This window comes from Ruditapes philippinarum, unplaced genomic scaffold (genome assembly GCF_026571515.1).
Source record: "Ruditapes philippinarum isolate M1 unplaced genomic scaffold, ASM2657151v2 ctg14297_1_1_1_1, whole genome shotgun sequence".
In the NCBI taxonomy this organism is placed as follows: domain Eukaryota; kingdom Metazoa; phylum Mollusca; class Bivalvia; order Venerida; family Veneridae; genus Ruditapes; species Ruditapes philippinarum.
In genome coordinates this window covers 21,208-36,017 of record NW_026863037.1, presented here as the reverse complement: position 1 = coordinate 36,017, position 14,810 = coordinate 21,208, and the positions used below count along the sequence as shown (strand labels likewise).

The 14,810-nt window shown below is 31.5% G+C and overlaps 1 pseudogene; it reads left to right on the top strand.

The window, feature by feature from the left end:
- The first annotated feature begins 2,130 nt into the window (after nucleotides 1-2,130).
- LOC132720967 (leucine-rich repeat-containing protein 69-like) lies at nucleotides 2,131-13,764 on the top strand (annotated as a pseudogene).
- The last annotated feature ends 1,046 nt before the right edge of the window (nucleotides 13,765-14,810 follow it).

Sequence of the window (14,810 nt, the reverse complement as noted above, 5' to 3'; positions counted from 1 at the left end):
TTAAAAATCAAAGGTTCAAAATTCTTTAATTTTTAAATTTTACCCTATTTCGCTTCAGGCATCATACTAATAAACCAAAAAAGGTAAAATTTATCCTTCATTGATTATTTTTTTATTTGTTTTAATTTCCCAGCCCACTGGTAGTGAAATATTGATATTTGTAAGATTCAAACCACAAAAGTTAAGCCTGTCAACTGATTGTAACTTCATGTTCCTAAGTTATTTTGAAAAAAATGTGTTCATACATATATATTTCCATAATTATGAGTTATTAATTAAAGTTGTTCAAAAAAGGCATCTCAGAAAAATAATAATGCCTTCAGGGCTCATCCTGGGGGGAAATTTTAGGGAGAAGTGACGACCTCGCGAAAATTAGGGAGAAGGGAAACAACCCAATGTGTATGCATTAACATGCATGGCACTATACATCCTTTTAATTATAATATAACACAATTCACATCACTTATAATAGTTCTCTCCAGTTTATTAATTAATAGTAGATTAATTCATGGTGGTATAAATTAAAAAAGTAGATTATTATTTAGTAGTAGATCTGGCAATGGCATCTAAAGTGTTTTTGAGCTGTGCAAATATGAACATAAAAAATTATTTTTGATATCTATTGATCAGCTATTTATAAGCTTTCTCTAAATATGTGTTTATATATTTTCATGTACATTTGTTGATAATAATGTGTAAGAAAAAGATATGATGATTAAAATCAATTTCCATATTTTTTACTTTTAATACTTTCCTCACCTTTAAAAGAAGATGAAGTCACATTAATATTGGACTAAATAATATCTGTTCTATTCTGTTCTGGTAACAGAAATTTCTTACATGTACAGAATGTTGTAATGTCAGATTATATGCATATAGTTATGTTATAAACAATTTTTTCAAACATCAAAGAATATGTAAAATATGTACTTCAAACATTTTGTGCACATTTTATATTTGATCACTAAAATTACATACATTCATTTTTATTGAAAAATTTTGACTGAGAAATTGGTATGAAAATTAATTTTCTAATTACCTCCCTTTATTTTTTCAGTTGAACGTTAAATTCGGCTAAATATCTTTATTAAATAATGCTTTTTTAAAATTTTACAATTATTGATAAATCTTAATCTAAGCGTCATATTTACGACATTAAAACAAATATATAGGAATATTTGAAACAATAAGAACACTTCTTTCCCTGACAAATTTTGTTGTCATGATATACGGACCGATATGTTGTAGTTTAGCCGGGATGTCTACCCACGTGCGTAAACTGTGTCAAAATTTGGCATTTCTACAAAGAGACAATGTTCAAACACCCCCACTGTCTACAACAATTACCATTCGCAAGATTTTTGCGAATTTGGCTTTTCTTAAAATTTTTGGCGTAGGTGTAACTATCAGAATCAGTAACTTTCTTACTGCTCGGTTTTCGGCATTTCGCCTTTGTAGCCATGACGTGAGCGACATAACAATTTTACAGTAAAAATTGATGTTAACAGACTGAAATCTTTCAAAAACTATGATTAAGTTTTAATCCGATCGCTGATCAAAATAAAATTGATTATTTTTAATTGACTAACAGTTTTGTGATAGCCGTGAAAAAATCTATTGCACATCGCCCTTTACTCGGTTTTAAAAACCCACCATCGAAGTGCATCGTGTATATCAATTAGGGAAGATTGCACGTTTGGTTTAGATAATCGGGGAAAAAAACAATGTATAAATTATCGCCAAATCCCGTATTAAACTCGCAAAATATATACCGTTTCGGGCCGATGCTCTCATTATTTACTGTTTAGAGTAGGCGGTCTATCGCTTCGGCCTTAACAGGTAGAAGGTAGTATAAAGCGACGCTCTGATTGGATAATGACAATTAGCGGTCGTCATATGGGCGGATACAATCTCTGCTCTTTACATAGCTAAGTAATTACTATTTGGGAATTAAGATTTTATCGGCGATGTTGACTTCTCTTTGATCAATCGGAAGAGCGAAATTGGAATATACACGGCGAAGTTTTCGCCTGAATCGCCCTTCCGGATGAGCCCTGGGCCTTTTTACTAAAATTTTCACATTGGTTTGCTTTTTAAAATTATCTACATGCATTTTTGTTACAATTTCAGCAAGTTTAAGAAGTCTTACATTCCTCAATCTAAACAAAAACTGTTTGAAAACTCTTCCACCAGAGATATGCAGGTTTGTTACACCTCATTTCTTTTTTATAAGCTCACCAGAACCAATTGTTCAGGGTGAGCTATCAGTATCAAAGGGGGATGCTCCGGCTTCATGCATCAACAATCTTCTTCTCTGAAACTACTGGGCAGATTTACTTCAAATTTGTGTCTGTAGGATCCTTGTGACAGTTCCCATCTTTCTTGAATTTTTGGCTAATTGTCATTTCAATTGGCCCCCATTTATTAGGTAACAGAGCTAAAAATAGAAAAAACCTTTAAATCTTCTTCTACTACAGAACTAATTGATAGATGATCACCAAAACTTTGTCTGTTAGCATTTTTGGGTAGTCTTTTATCAAGTTTGCTCATATTAATTTGATTTGGCCCCCCTTTTAGGGGTCTCTACAGCTAAAAATAGAAAAACCTTTAGACATCTTTTTCTACAGAACTACATTGTAATTTGATAGATGATCACCAAACTTTGTCTGTAGCATTCTTGGATAGTCTTTTTATCAAGTTTGCTCATATTAATTTGATTGACCCCTTTTTAGGGGCGGCTAAAAGCCACAAAATAGAAATACCTTTAAACGTCTTTTTCTTCAGAACTAATTGATGGATGATCATCAAACTTTGTCTGTAGCATTCTTGGGTAGTCTTTTTATCAAGTTTACTCATATTACTTTGATGGCCCCGTTTAAGCTAAAGCTTAAATGCCCCATTTCATGGCTAAGCATTTCTTCAAATTATTGTTTAAAACATTTCTATGCTCAAATTTAATATTAGAAAATAGTTTGACAATGGATAAGTTTCCAACACTGAAAAGCAGTTGTTTCTGGTGAGCGACTCAGTGCCATTATGGCCCTCTTGTTTCTTTTCCTATAACTTACATTAAGCTTTTGTCTTAAATATATTCATTTATTCAAGAGATTGCTTTAATTTTAATTTCATAATTTTTGAAACTTGCATTGCAAAGAAAAAAATGAAATTTCAAATGAAAAATAGTTTTGTAACCATTAGGACATTCATCATATGGCTGCTGGTGAATTAAAATATCGCTTATGTGATGTGACAACACTTTTAAATTCATTTTATAAAAACATCAAATTTTATTTGTTACCTATGTTTTATTACTGGTATATTTTACAGGTTATTCAAATCTTCAGTTCCTCAGTGTTAGGATAACAATGAACTCACAGAATTTACCTGTTGAAATTTGTGCTCTTACACGACTAGAGGAATTTCATGCTGCAAATAATCAGTTAACAAATCTTCCCACTAGAATTTGGGTTTCTCTTATCAACCTTGAAAAATTGCATTTACAAAAGAACAGAATACGAGAATTACCTGAAGTGAGTATTTAACAGCTTTCACTTTCATTTAGAATGAATCTACCAGTCAACCCAAGAGTGCTGAAAATTTTATGTACATGCAATGTGTTAAGTTCTTAAAATAGAATTTATTTAACAGATTTTATGTTAGTTTGATAGATGTTAGGAAGTTAATTTATAAACTTAAAGACATACTTTTTCAAATCCGTTCCTGGAAGAAGCCAGTACTGAGCAAGAAGTTTCTTGTTCTAGGACACAAAAACTTACACCGAACAGGGTTTGAACCCAGCAGCTAGCGATCATTTTATTACTGGTCCCAACAATGTTTCATCCACTCACTCCACTCGGCAATGCCGTCACTGCATATTTGAGCCGCATCATGACAAATTGCCTATAAATGAGCTGCGTCATGACAAAACCAACATAGTGCGTTTGCGAACAGCATGCATCCAGACCAGCCTGCGCATCCGCGCAGTCTGATCAGGATCCATGCTGTTCGCTATCAGTTTTTCTTCTTGTGATAGGGTTGGTAAGCGAACATCATGGATCCTGATCAGACTGCGCGGATGCGCAGGCTGGTCTGGATGCATGCTGGTCGCAAACGCACTATGTTGGTTTTGTTCATGACGCGGCTCATTTATAGGCAATTTGTCACTCAGAATAGATTTGAGTGAATAATAGCACCTTGGGAACATGGAGAATTCCTGGTTAATGTTGATGCTTACATGATCTATCAGCTATTAAGGGTATAAAATTGAGACTTCATATATTGTCACCTAAGTGCGGTTACTGATTAACCCCTTATATAATTCAATAGAGTTAACCTGTTACTTGCACTAAGGTTTTTGGCAACATCATTGCAAGTTGCTATGCAAGACCCCTACTTATATAATCAGATTATGAGTGAATTATTGTCCTGTATGAAAAGTTCTGATCAAGATTATGACTTCAAAACCATAATCTTCACAACCACTGTAGATCTCCGTCCAATAATCATCAAAAATATATGAATTGATGTACATATATATATAACATGTAATAAACTATTATTTATGTGTTATTTTCAGAGTATTGGAAAATGTTACAAACTTAGAACATTAGATATTGCAGCCAATGACTTGGCGAATATTTCCAACTGAGGTAACCTGTAATTTTTAACTACTTTTCCTGTTTTAACTTACAGAAATATGGAAATATAACTGAATATATGTGTCTATTTGTGATTAATCTAATTATGAATTATTTTTTCCACACCAACTTTTGAATTGTTCTTTATCTGAGTGGTTGAATTTTAAAAGATAAAACAAAAAACAATGATAGGTGTTCTACTTAATCAACTTAGTTTCTCTGGTCTTGCTTCCTAAATTTTTGGACTCAGAACATTTGATGTTTTAAAATTAGATATTGCTTCATGAATAAGATATTTCTACATGAATAAGATATTTCTACAAGAATAAGATATTTCTACATGATGTTTGTATTTCAGTTACACAATATTCCGTTGAAGGATATGTTTTGTGAGGAGAATCCTTTATTACAACACTTACCTGTACACTCAGTCCAGGAGGAGGAGGTGCTCTCATTGAAGGTGAGCATTATCCCCATTTTATACTACTATACTACTTTCATTCAGCATAAATTACTTACTGTAAACACATTCCTGAAACTTATATTTTCCAGTCGTGACACCGCATTCTTGATGGTGCCACTGATATTTGAGTTATGCCAACTTAGTAATAATAAGCCTTGTTAGCTTAAGCTTGACTATTCGAAAGAAAAGGGAGGGCTGTTGTACTTACCCAGGCGCCAGTGTCAAACTTTGGTTAAGTTTTTGCGTGCAAGTTATTACCTCCAATACTAGTGAAGGGAATGGGTTAAAACTTCACACAGTTGTTTGAGATCATAATAGGAGGTCACTGTCAAAGGCCAATAACTCTTACATACATTTGGACAGAATATTGGGCCTTTTTGAACTTGAAAATTCTACAATATGCAGGCTCTTGTTTCTCTATCAAGCACTGAGAATAGTTGCTCATGCTGCCTACAGACAGCTTTTGTTTTTTGTAGTTATTATATTGAAGGTTTAAGCTAAAACCTTACATCATGGGCTTTCTTTATATCACTAAACCATTAAAGTTATCTTGCATGTTGAAGAAACATACATTTCATTTTTTCATTTTTCAAAATTTAAACAATGTATATATATGTATTTTTTTCCAGGAAGTATGTGCAAGATATGTGATGAAAGAGTTAAAAGACAGGTAAATATGATTTCAGTAGTATAACACATAATTTTATTTGAATCTGAAGTAAACCAAGAGTGATTTAGTTTGCACCATAGCTGAAATACTTATAATGATTGTTGTGCCTAGGGTTAGAGATTTTGAAGAATCTTGAGCAGATTTTTTCAAAATCATTCTATTATAAGAATGATAACATTTGTGCAGAAATGATAGTTACATATTATTGTTGCTATAGATACTATGTCATACATATGACAACTGAATTGGGCCAAAACAAATAGTCTATGAGTTTAGATTTCTACCTCTGGTGAGAATATTGATGTGACTGTAATATTTTTGTGCCACCAGTGAGGAAAGACATAGTATGTGATGCCTATGTTCCATTGGTATGTCTGTGACAATTTCATAAAATGGCATTTAACAGACACTGTTTTACCTGTGTGGTATCTTGTTCTCTCAGTAACTTAACTCTAAATGCTGCCCAACAAAAGTATTTTGGTCTAGATACCCTTTTTATCAACAAGTGTCAATTCATATAATTCAGACAAGAAATATTTTAGGATGTTAATTGTAAATGTACAATTTTTTTTATGTACATTTCGTCATGGAAAATAAGCTAAGATTTCAGATGTTTTCAAACTGTTTTGAAATGATATGTAAATATCTTAGGACAAAAAATCTTCCGTAAGTAGATAGCATTAGTACATAGATTGCCATGGTAAGTTTAATCATAATAGCTTTGATATCAGTACGTAGATTGCCATGGTAACTTTAATCATGATGAATATTTTGAAATGTATTTTAAAACTGGTCATGGTCAATTTAATTTCTTTTTTTTTTCTCTTTTTAGCTCACCTGTCACAAAGTGACAGGGTGAGCTTTTGTGATCGCTTTTCGTCCGGCGTCCGGACGTCGGTTTGTGATCGCTTTTCGTCCGGCGTCCGGCCGGCGTCCGTCCGTCCGTCGTCTGTCCGTAAACTTTTACTTTAAATGACATCTCCTCATAAACCACTAAGCCAATTTCATCCAAACTTCACAGGAATGTTCCTTTGGTGGTCACCTTTAAAAATTGTTCAAAGAATTTAATTCCATGCAGAACTCATGGCAACCAAAAGAAAAAACTTTAAATATCTTCTTTTAAAAAACCCTGAGAGCTAGAGCTTAGATATTTGCATGAAGCATCTTCTAGTGAGTGTCTACCAAGTTTGTTCAAATAAAAGCCCTGGGGTCAAAATTGGCCCCGCCCCAGGGGTCATTGATTTTCCCTATATACATATATTAAAAACTTAAAAAATCTTCTTTTAAAGAACCCAAAGAGCTAGAGCTAAGATATTTACCATGAAACATCTTCTAATGAGTGTCTACCAAGTTTGTTCAAATAAAAGCCCTGGGGTCAAAATTGGCCCCGCCCCAGGGGGTTATTGATTTTCCCTATATGCATATATAGTAAAAACTTAAAAAATCTTCTTTTAAAGAACTCAAAGAGCTAGAGCTGAGATATTTAGCATGAAATATGTTCTAATAGGTGTCTACCAAGTTTGTTCAAATAAATTCCCTTGGGTCAAAATTGGCCTGGCCCCGGGGGTCATTGATTTTCCTTATATGTGTATAGCAAAAATTTAAAAATCTTCTTTGAAAAAATCCAAATAGCTAGAGTTTAGATATTAAGCATGAAACATCTTCTAGTAAGTGTCTACAAAGTTTGTTCAAATAAAAGCCCTGGGGTCAAAACTGGCCCCGCCTCTGGGGTGTCAATGTTTTTAACTATATTTGTTTAGTAAAAACATAAAAATCTTCTTTTAAAAAACCCAATGAGCTAGAGCTTACATATTTAGCATGAAACATCTTCTTATGGTTGTCTACCAAGTTTGTTCAAATAAAAGCCCTTGGGTTAAAATTGGCCCTGGGGGGGGGGGGGGCTGGTTTTACATTATATGTGTGTAGTTAAAACTAAACATCATGAAACATCTTCTAATGGGTGTCTTCCATGTTTGTTCAAATAAAAGCCCTGGGGTTTAAACTGGCCCCGTTCCAGGGGGCCTATATACAGGTGAGCAACCTCAGGGCCATCATGGCCCTTTTTTTTTTTACGTTTATAATTTGACATTTTTATTCTAACAGAAAGGATCTAGTTTTATTTGTATTAGATAAACTTGTATAGAGCTTTTTGTGATTTATTGATATACGTCTGATGATTTAACATCACTAAGAAAATATCATAATCATTTTAATATTAACTTTGAAAAATAGTATTTTAAAAAATCTGTCTTCAACTTAGATCTTGTTTCCAAAAATCAGGGATATAGGGCTTTGTCTTTCAGCATGGGTCTACATATAAAATGTCATTATGAAAAAAGCTGCAAAAATGTTTGTTTTATTAAGAATAAACAGCAAAGATAATTTCAATATGTAACTATGCAGAACTTTTATATGAGGCTTTCTTTATCATTATAGATGATTTTTATATTCATGAAATTTAGATGCCTCTAAAAGATTATATATACCGCATTTATGTTAGAATCCATTGCATAGGTATGGCCACATATACATATACTATTTTGATGACATGAGGATAATGGTTTACAATGCTATAAAAAACACACAGTGTATCCAAACAATGTTATATATTGTACTTCTGTAAATGCTTGTTTATTCATAAGCAGTTGTACTAAGATGACAAAACAATGATCAGCTTAATATTTGGTTTATACAGAATTTATATTAGTTTGATTGTGTTACGGAAGCTATAAGCTTATAGACACACTTTTGACTCCGTTCCTTGAACCAACTGAGCAACAATTGCTAAGTTTCTTGCTCAAGGCAACAACATCTTGCCTCTGAAGGTGTTTGCAATCATTTGATTACTTTAAGGATGCATTAACCACTTGGCCATCAGCTGCCAGTGGTTGATATAGATATATAAATTAACCCATTCAATCTTTATATCATTAAATATAACACTTAATTTTTATGAAATATATAACAGTCAGTGAATGCTTTTAGATAAATGATATTTTATTTTAGAGCTGTACATGTTTTATTTAAAGCTTTATACATGTAGATTATAAAGGTTTCACTTAAGTAAATAACTTGATGATTTTTTTTAAATCTAGACTTGAATCTTGATGAAATTATATTTTAGTAATACTGTTTTTAACTGTTAATTAACTAACTTATAATATGAAAAGGTAACATGACTGACAATTTTTTAATATTTGGTTGTAAGACTTTATTTTGCTGGCTTTTTAATTGACACTTATTTGATTAGTCTTATGAATATGTTTATATTCTTGTTATTGCTTTCAAATAGACGCCCAGACAAGAGGTATTTTGAATGATGTTTGTTTAACCAAGTAACATGTTTTGTGATTTGTGTGTCATCCATTTTATATACACTGTCTCCCATAAATCTCCATGTTTTAAGGGCATTGGTACTGTACCCATTATATGTTAAGCACGTCTGTCCTAATACATGTAATATATTTTTATGGCATATAGCAATTCATTTTATATCATAAATTCATAATGTTAGAAATTTTGATTGTTAATAGTCAAAAATAAATTCTTAATTTAAGTAAATTACAACAACTAGCATAAAATACTGATATCATAGAAAAAACACCTGAAAAACACTCAGCTTAATGGCAAATGTTCTTTGCAAGAAATTAGTTGAATATTGTATTTTTAGCATGACAGTTATCAAATTTCACATCTTACACTAGACCTGGTTATACAACTTTTTTTCTAAGACCCAGCCTTGAGGTTATATAACTTTTTTCTCAGACCTGGCCTTGAGGTTATATAACTTTTTTCTAAGACCTGGCCTTGAAGTTTTATAACTTTTTCTAAGACCTGGCCTTGAGGTTATATAACTTTTTTCTAAGACCCTGCCTTGAAGTTTTATAACTTTTTCTAAGACCTGGCCTTGAGGTTATATAACTTTTTTCTAAGACCCTGCCTTGAAGTTTTATAACTTTTTTTTCTAAGACCTTACCTTGAGGTTCTCTAACTATTTTTCTAAGACCTGGCCTCGAAGTTATATAACTTTTTATGAGACCGATCCCAGAACTCAGGATTTTCATTGGTCAATGCACATTCTGTGCTTGTTTCTGACCAATCAAATGCTTGATATCGGAGTTTGAGGTTAAAAAATTTCTTTATACTCATGGACCCAGGTACTTGTTCAGAAGTAAATGCCTGCTACAATGCTATTGAAATATTTTTGAAAGACAGCAAGCACAAATTCTTGGGAGGCAGTGTTCATGTATTTGATTTAAACAGATTGATATGAAGTGAAATGGATAAAAGTTTGTGTTTTAATTTCACTTAGATTTGCCAGGTGCTGCCAGCCATGCCAGTCTGTCTTCACCATCTGAACCATGCAGTCTGGCCAAACTTATTAAATATGTTTTAAGTCTGTAAACCTATTTATTTTCAAGATTTTTTTTTGTGGTGGATAGTATAAATGTTTTTTGGTGTTTTTTTTAATGTTTTTTTTTTTAATTTTTTTTTATTTATCAGTCATCTAGTGCTTTGCCTGTGACCACAGGCATTCAACACATTCGTCTTGCCAGTAATGGTCACATTATCATGAAGTAATCTCCCTTTGATCATCAAGAACAAAATTACTTTCCAGCACCTGTTTACTATATATAATATATACGTGGGTTGTCCCAATATTCTGTGACAAGATTGTTTAAAAGCTAAGTAAAATAGGTATGCATCTGATATTTTAATGTTATAAACCCATATAATTGAAACATTTTCACAAATTTACAGAGAAAAATATCAACAAACAACAAAAATATGCCGAAAATACCATGGCAACTATGTGAATCGCGGCACAGATCAAATGTCAAAGACGGCGTTAAATCTACATAAGGCGCCATTCTCAAATATTCTCAATGACTTTCAGTACATATAAATATATTGTATATATTATTTATCATCACCGTGCAGTAACAGGTTAAGTCCTTCTAAGTTTAATAGGAGTTAACCAATTATTGCACTAAGGTGACGATATTGTAAATGGGTATGTCTTGATGATCAAATGGAGATTATTCTATGATAATTTGACCATTATTGGCAAAACAAATCTGCTGAACCCCTGTGTCTGCAACTTGTTGCTCATAATTTTTATGCTTTTGCTGTAACCTTTATTTTGGACATTTGGGCTTCCCATTTAAATTAAGATATTTAATCACCTTTGTTTGTATCATAAATCATGAATTACCCATTTTTATGCACCTGCACCCACAGGCGTTTGTGAAGAACAAAGAAAACACAATTTCTTTTAAAGTGACTTTGGTGAATGGTTAATAATTTGCCGAATATCATTTGAAAAAGACCTTCAGTTAGAATTGCAGGAGACAGTAAAACCTGTTAAAAATTCTTTTTTAATTTTAATTGTAATGGACAAATCATAATAATAGGAAATTTCTTATTACACTTTCATGTCAATATACATGTACGTTATGTATATAATGTATTAAGAAATGATAGTATAAGCATTATTTGTGTTAATGTATATACATGTATATTATTTCATTAAGCTTGTCATTAAAATTTAAACAGGAAGATATACTTGATATTTGCAAATTTTAAATTGTTGAAAATTAATATTTCGTATAAGTCTGTCATGAATAAACATGTTCTTTATTTACATCTTATATACTTTTTACATTTTATTTCTTATTATAATGTACAAAGAAATGACAGTTTAAACATTATTTATTAATTCAGCTTAATGTTTTAAAATTTAACAGGTGGTCATACTTGAGACGTGCAATAAAACACTATCCACAGATACGTGAGATGTTAGCACAGGCCAGTAGATGTGCAGTGTGTGGAGAGTCTTTCCTCAACACGTGGCTGGAGTGTGTCAAGTTTGTTGATGCAAAATCAGTAAGTTTTGTCAACTGAAATCATTCATGCCTCCTTTTTTGTTTGGTTTAAACATATTTATTTTAGCTCAATTGCGAAACAAGTTCTTGCAACTTATAGTAATTTATTTCGAGTCCACTTATGGAACCAACCTCTACTGGTGTCATATGAAGAAAAATGGTCGTGACCCGATAAGGGCTCGAACCAATAATCACTTGTTAATAAAATCATATGTTGACGTTTATATTTTCATTATAACAGTATAATAATTGAGATGTTAACTCACTACAGTGTTGGAGCAGTACCTTAGTCTAATAAATGATAGATGTTTGCAGAAATCATGACCACAAAGTAGGAAAATATTGCTTTTTAGCTCGACTATACGAAGTATATGGAGAGCTGTCCTACTCGCCCCGGCGTCCGCGTCCAGATTTTAGATTAAAGTTTTGGTGCAGTAAAATATTTTTCACTATAACTTTGTCATTTCTTAAGGTATCAACTTCAAACTTCAAATATATGTTCCTTATCATCAACCACATCTTATGTGACAAGGTTCATAACTCTAGCACCAATATTTTCAGATTTATCTCCCCTTGAACTAAGAATTTTCCTTAAAAAATACTATTTTTTACTGTTACTTCTTTATTTCTTAAGGGATCAACCTCATACTTCAAATATATGTACCTTATCATCATCCCCATCTTATGTGACAAGGTTTCATAACTCTAGCACCAATATTTTCAGATTTATCTCCCTTTGAACTTAGAATTTTCCTCAAAAAAGTACTATTTCTTACTGTTTCTTCTTTATTTCTTAAGGGATCAACCTCATACTTCAAATATATTTACGTTATCATCATCCCCATCTTATGTGACAAGGTTCATAACTCTAGCACCAATATTTTCAGATTTATCTCCCTTTGAACTTAGAATTTTCCATAAAAAATATTATTTTTTACTGTTACTTATTTATTTCTAAAGGGATCAACTTCATACATCAAATATATTTACGTTATCATCATCCACATCTTATGTGACAAGGTTCATAACTCTAGCACCAATATTGCAAGAATTATCTCCCCATAAACTTAGATTTTTTTACTAGAAAAATGTTATTTTTTATTATAACTTTTTTATTTTTAAAGGTATCCACCTCAAACTTCAAATACTTATTCCTTATCATCAATTACATTTTATGTGACAATTTTCATAACTCTTGAAGCAATATTTACACATTTATCTCTCTTTGAACTTAGGATTTTCTTTAAGAAATATAATAACTTCTTTTTAAGGTATCTACTTCAAACTTCAAATATATATTTCTTATCATTACACAAATGTTGTGTGACAAGGTCCATAACTCTAGCATGACTATTTCTAGAATTATTCCCCTTGATCTTGGAATTTATGTTAACAAATATTATTTTTTTACTATAACTTAATACATAATTATACATAATTGATTTTTCTTTCATAGTTTTGTCCTCCTTACTGCGTCCAGTATTTTATTAGTCGAGCTTCGCTGTCTCCTGTGACAGCTCTTGTTTGCACAGATTCTTACATCTTTGGTTCATTGTCATATATCGGTGTGAAGAGATGAATTAGACGTTGAAAGTTCATTCCTTTGACTAAAAAGGCGAGATTTAAGCATTAAATCATTCAAGGGCCTTGGCCGGAATGCAGTATTTAATGAGGTGCTCCAACACCTTTTTTAGTCTTACTCTAATAATGATGGTATCTTGTTTATAAATATGATTAGACTGTGTCTATTTTTTTAATTCCAGGACCTCAGACTGAAAAACTTAAATGGACTTGTTCCTGTGCGTGCTTTGCTATGCTCATATAAATGTTTCAATTCAAAAGGACACGACTATTATGGTGTTGCTTTTCCTTGAGGTGTACAACGGGAGTATTCAATGTATTAATTAAGCTATGGATAAAAATAGTTTTGATTAAATGCAATACATTTTTCAATTTTTTTTATGAATTGAAATTTACACAAATTGAAAAAAAAAAGTAATAAAAAACTAGAAACTTTGATTTCATAGTTTTTCCCTTCAATATGTATATATAAAATGGTGATTTTCTGGTGCATTTTGATAAAGATAAGAAACTAATCGCCACTTTTCTTCCTGTTTGAGTGTTTTGGAATAGAATATGTTATTTCATCATTTGTTTATTTTACAGGGGAAGCATATTGTTGAAAATAGTAAATACTTAAAAAAAAACTAAAAATTTTGACCAAGTTAATAGATGAAGAAAAAAAAGAAGAAAAATATGTTGATATGAACTTAGATACAGTTTTGAAATATAGAATTATTTATTTCTCAAAGTTTTTTAATAGTTTACTATTAAGCAAACTGTATGATAAATGATTTGTTTCCCTAAAGCTATTTGTTATGAGTTATGACAAAATTTAATTCAAATTGAAGAAACCACTTAACAGGATTCTTAAGCAGCATGGATGCTGTTGACTATATTGATAGGTTTATGCCATCAGTTTTAAGCTAGGTCACCATGTGAATTCTTTTTATCTAATCAGACAACACTATACTGTCTGTTGTTAACTCAATTTTCAGTATTTCAATACTAATATTTTAATTTTTTCCCTACTTAAACAGTGTTAAAGATGTTTTGCATTCAAAATGGAACATGTTTATTAAGTTATTTGACTACTTTAATAGTATAGGGTAAAATATTGTGGTAAACGGATAATTGCTGTGCCCTTAATTGCTGATAATTACCATTGAACAATGCATAATACAAATCGCAATTATCCTAGAACCAGATATTGTCACTATCTTGATCATTTTCTATGTCTTATATTACCACCTTAGTGAAGTAACGGGTTAACTCCTATTGAATTTTATAAGGAGTTAACCTGTTACTGCACTAAGGTTGCAATACACAAATTTAGATGAATGTTGTTTGTAAAGTTAAATTTTGAAAACTTCAAAGCAGCAATTATTTGCAGAAAATCGCAATTTCTGCTGAACAAGGATTATATAATATTGTTATAAGTTTACTTAAAAAAGGGCTGTGGATGTTGGTGATTATGACTTTCAGCATCCTGAAATATTGTTCAGTTAGAAAAAATGTGATAGAATATTGTAACTTTCCAAATATTTTTTTTTACATTTAGAAATAATTTATGCATTTTCTATTAAGTTTTTTTT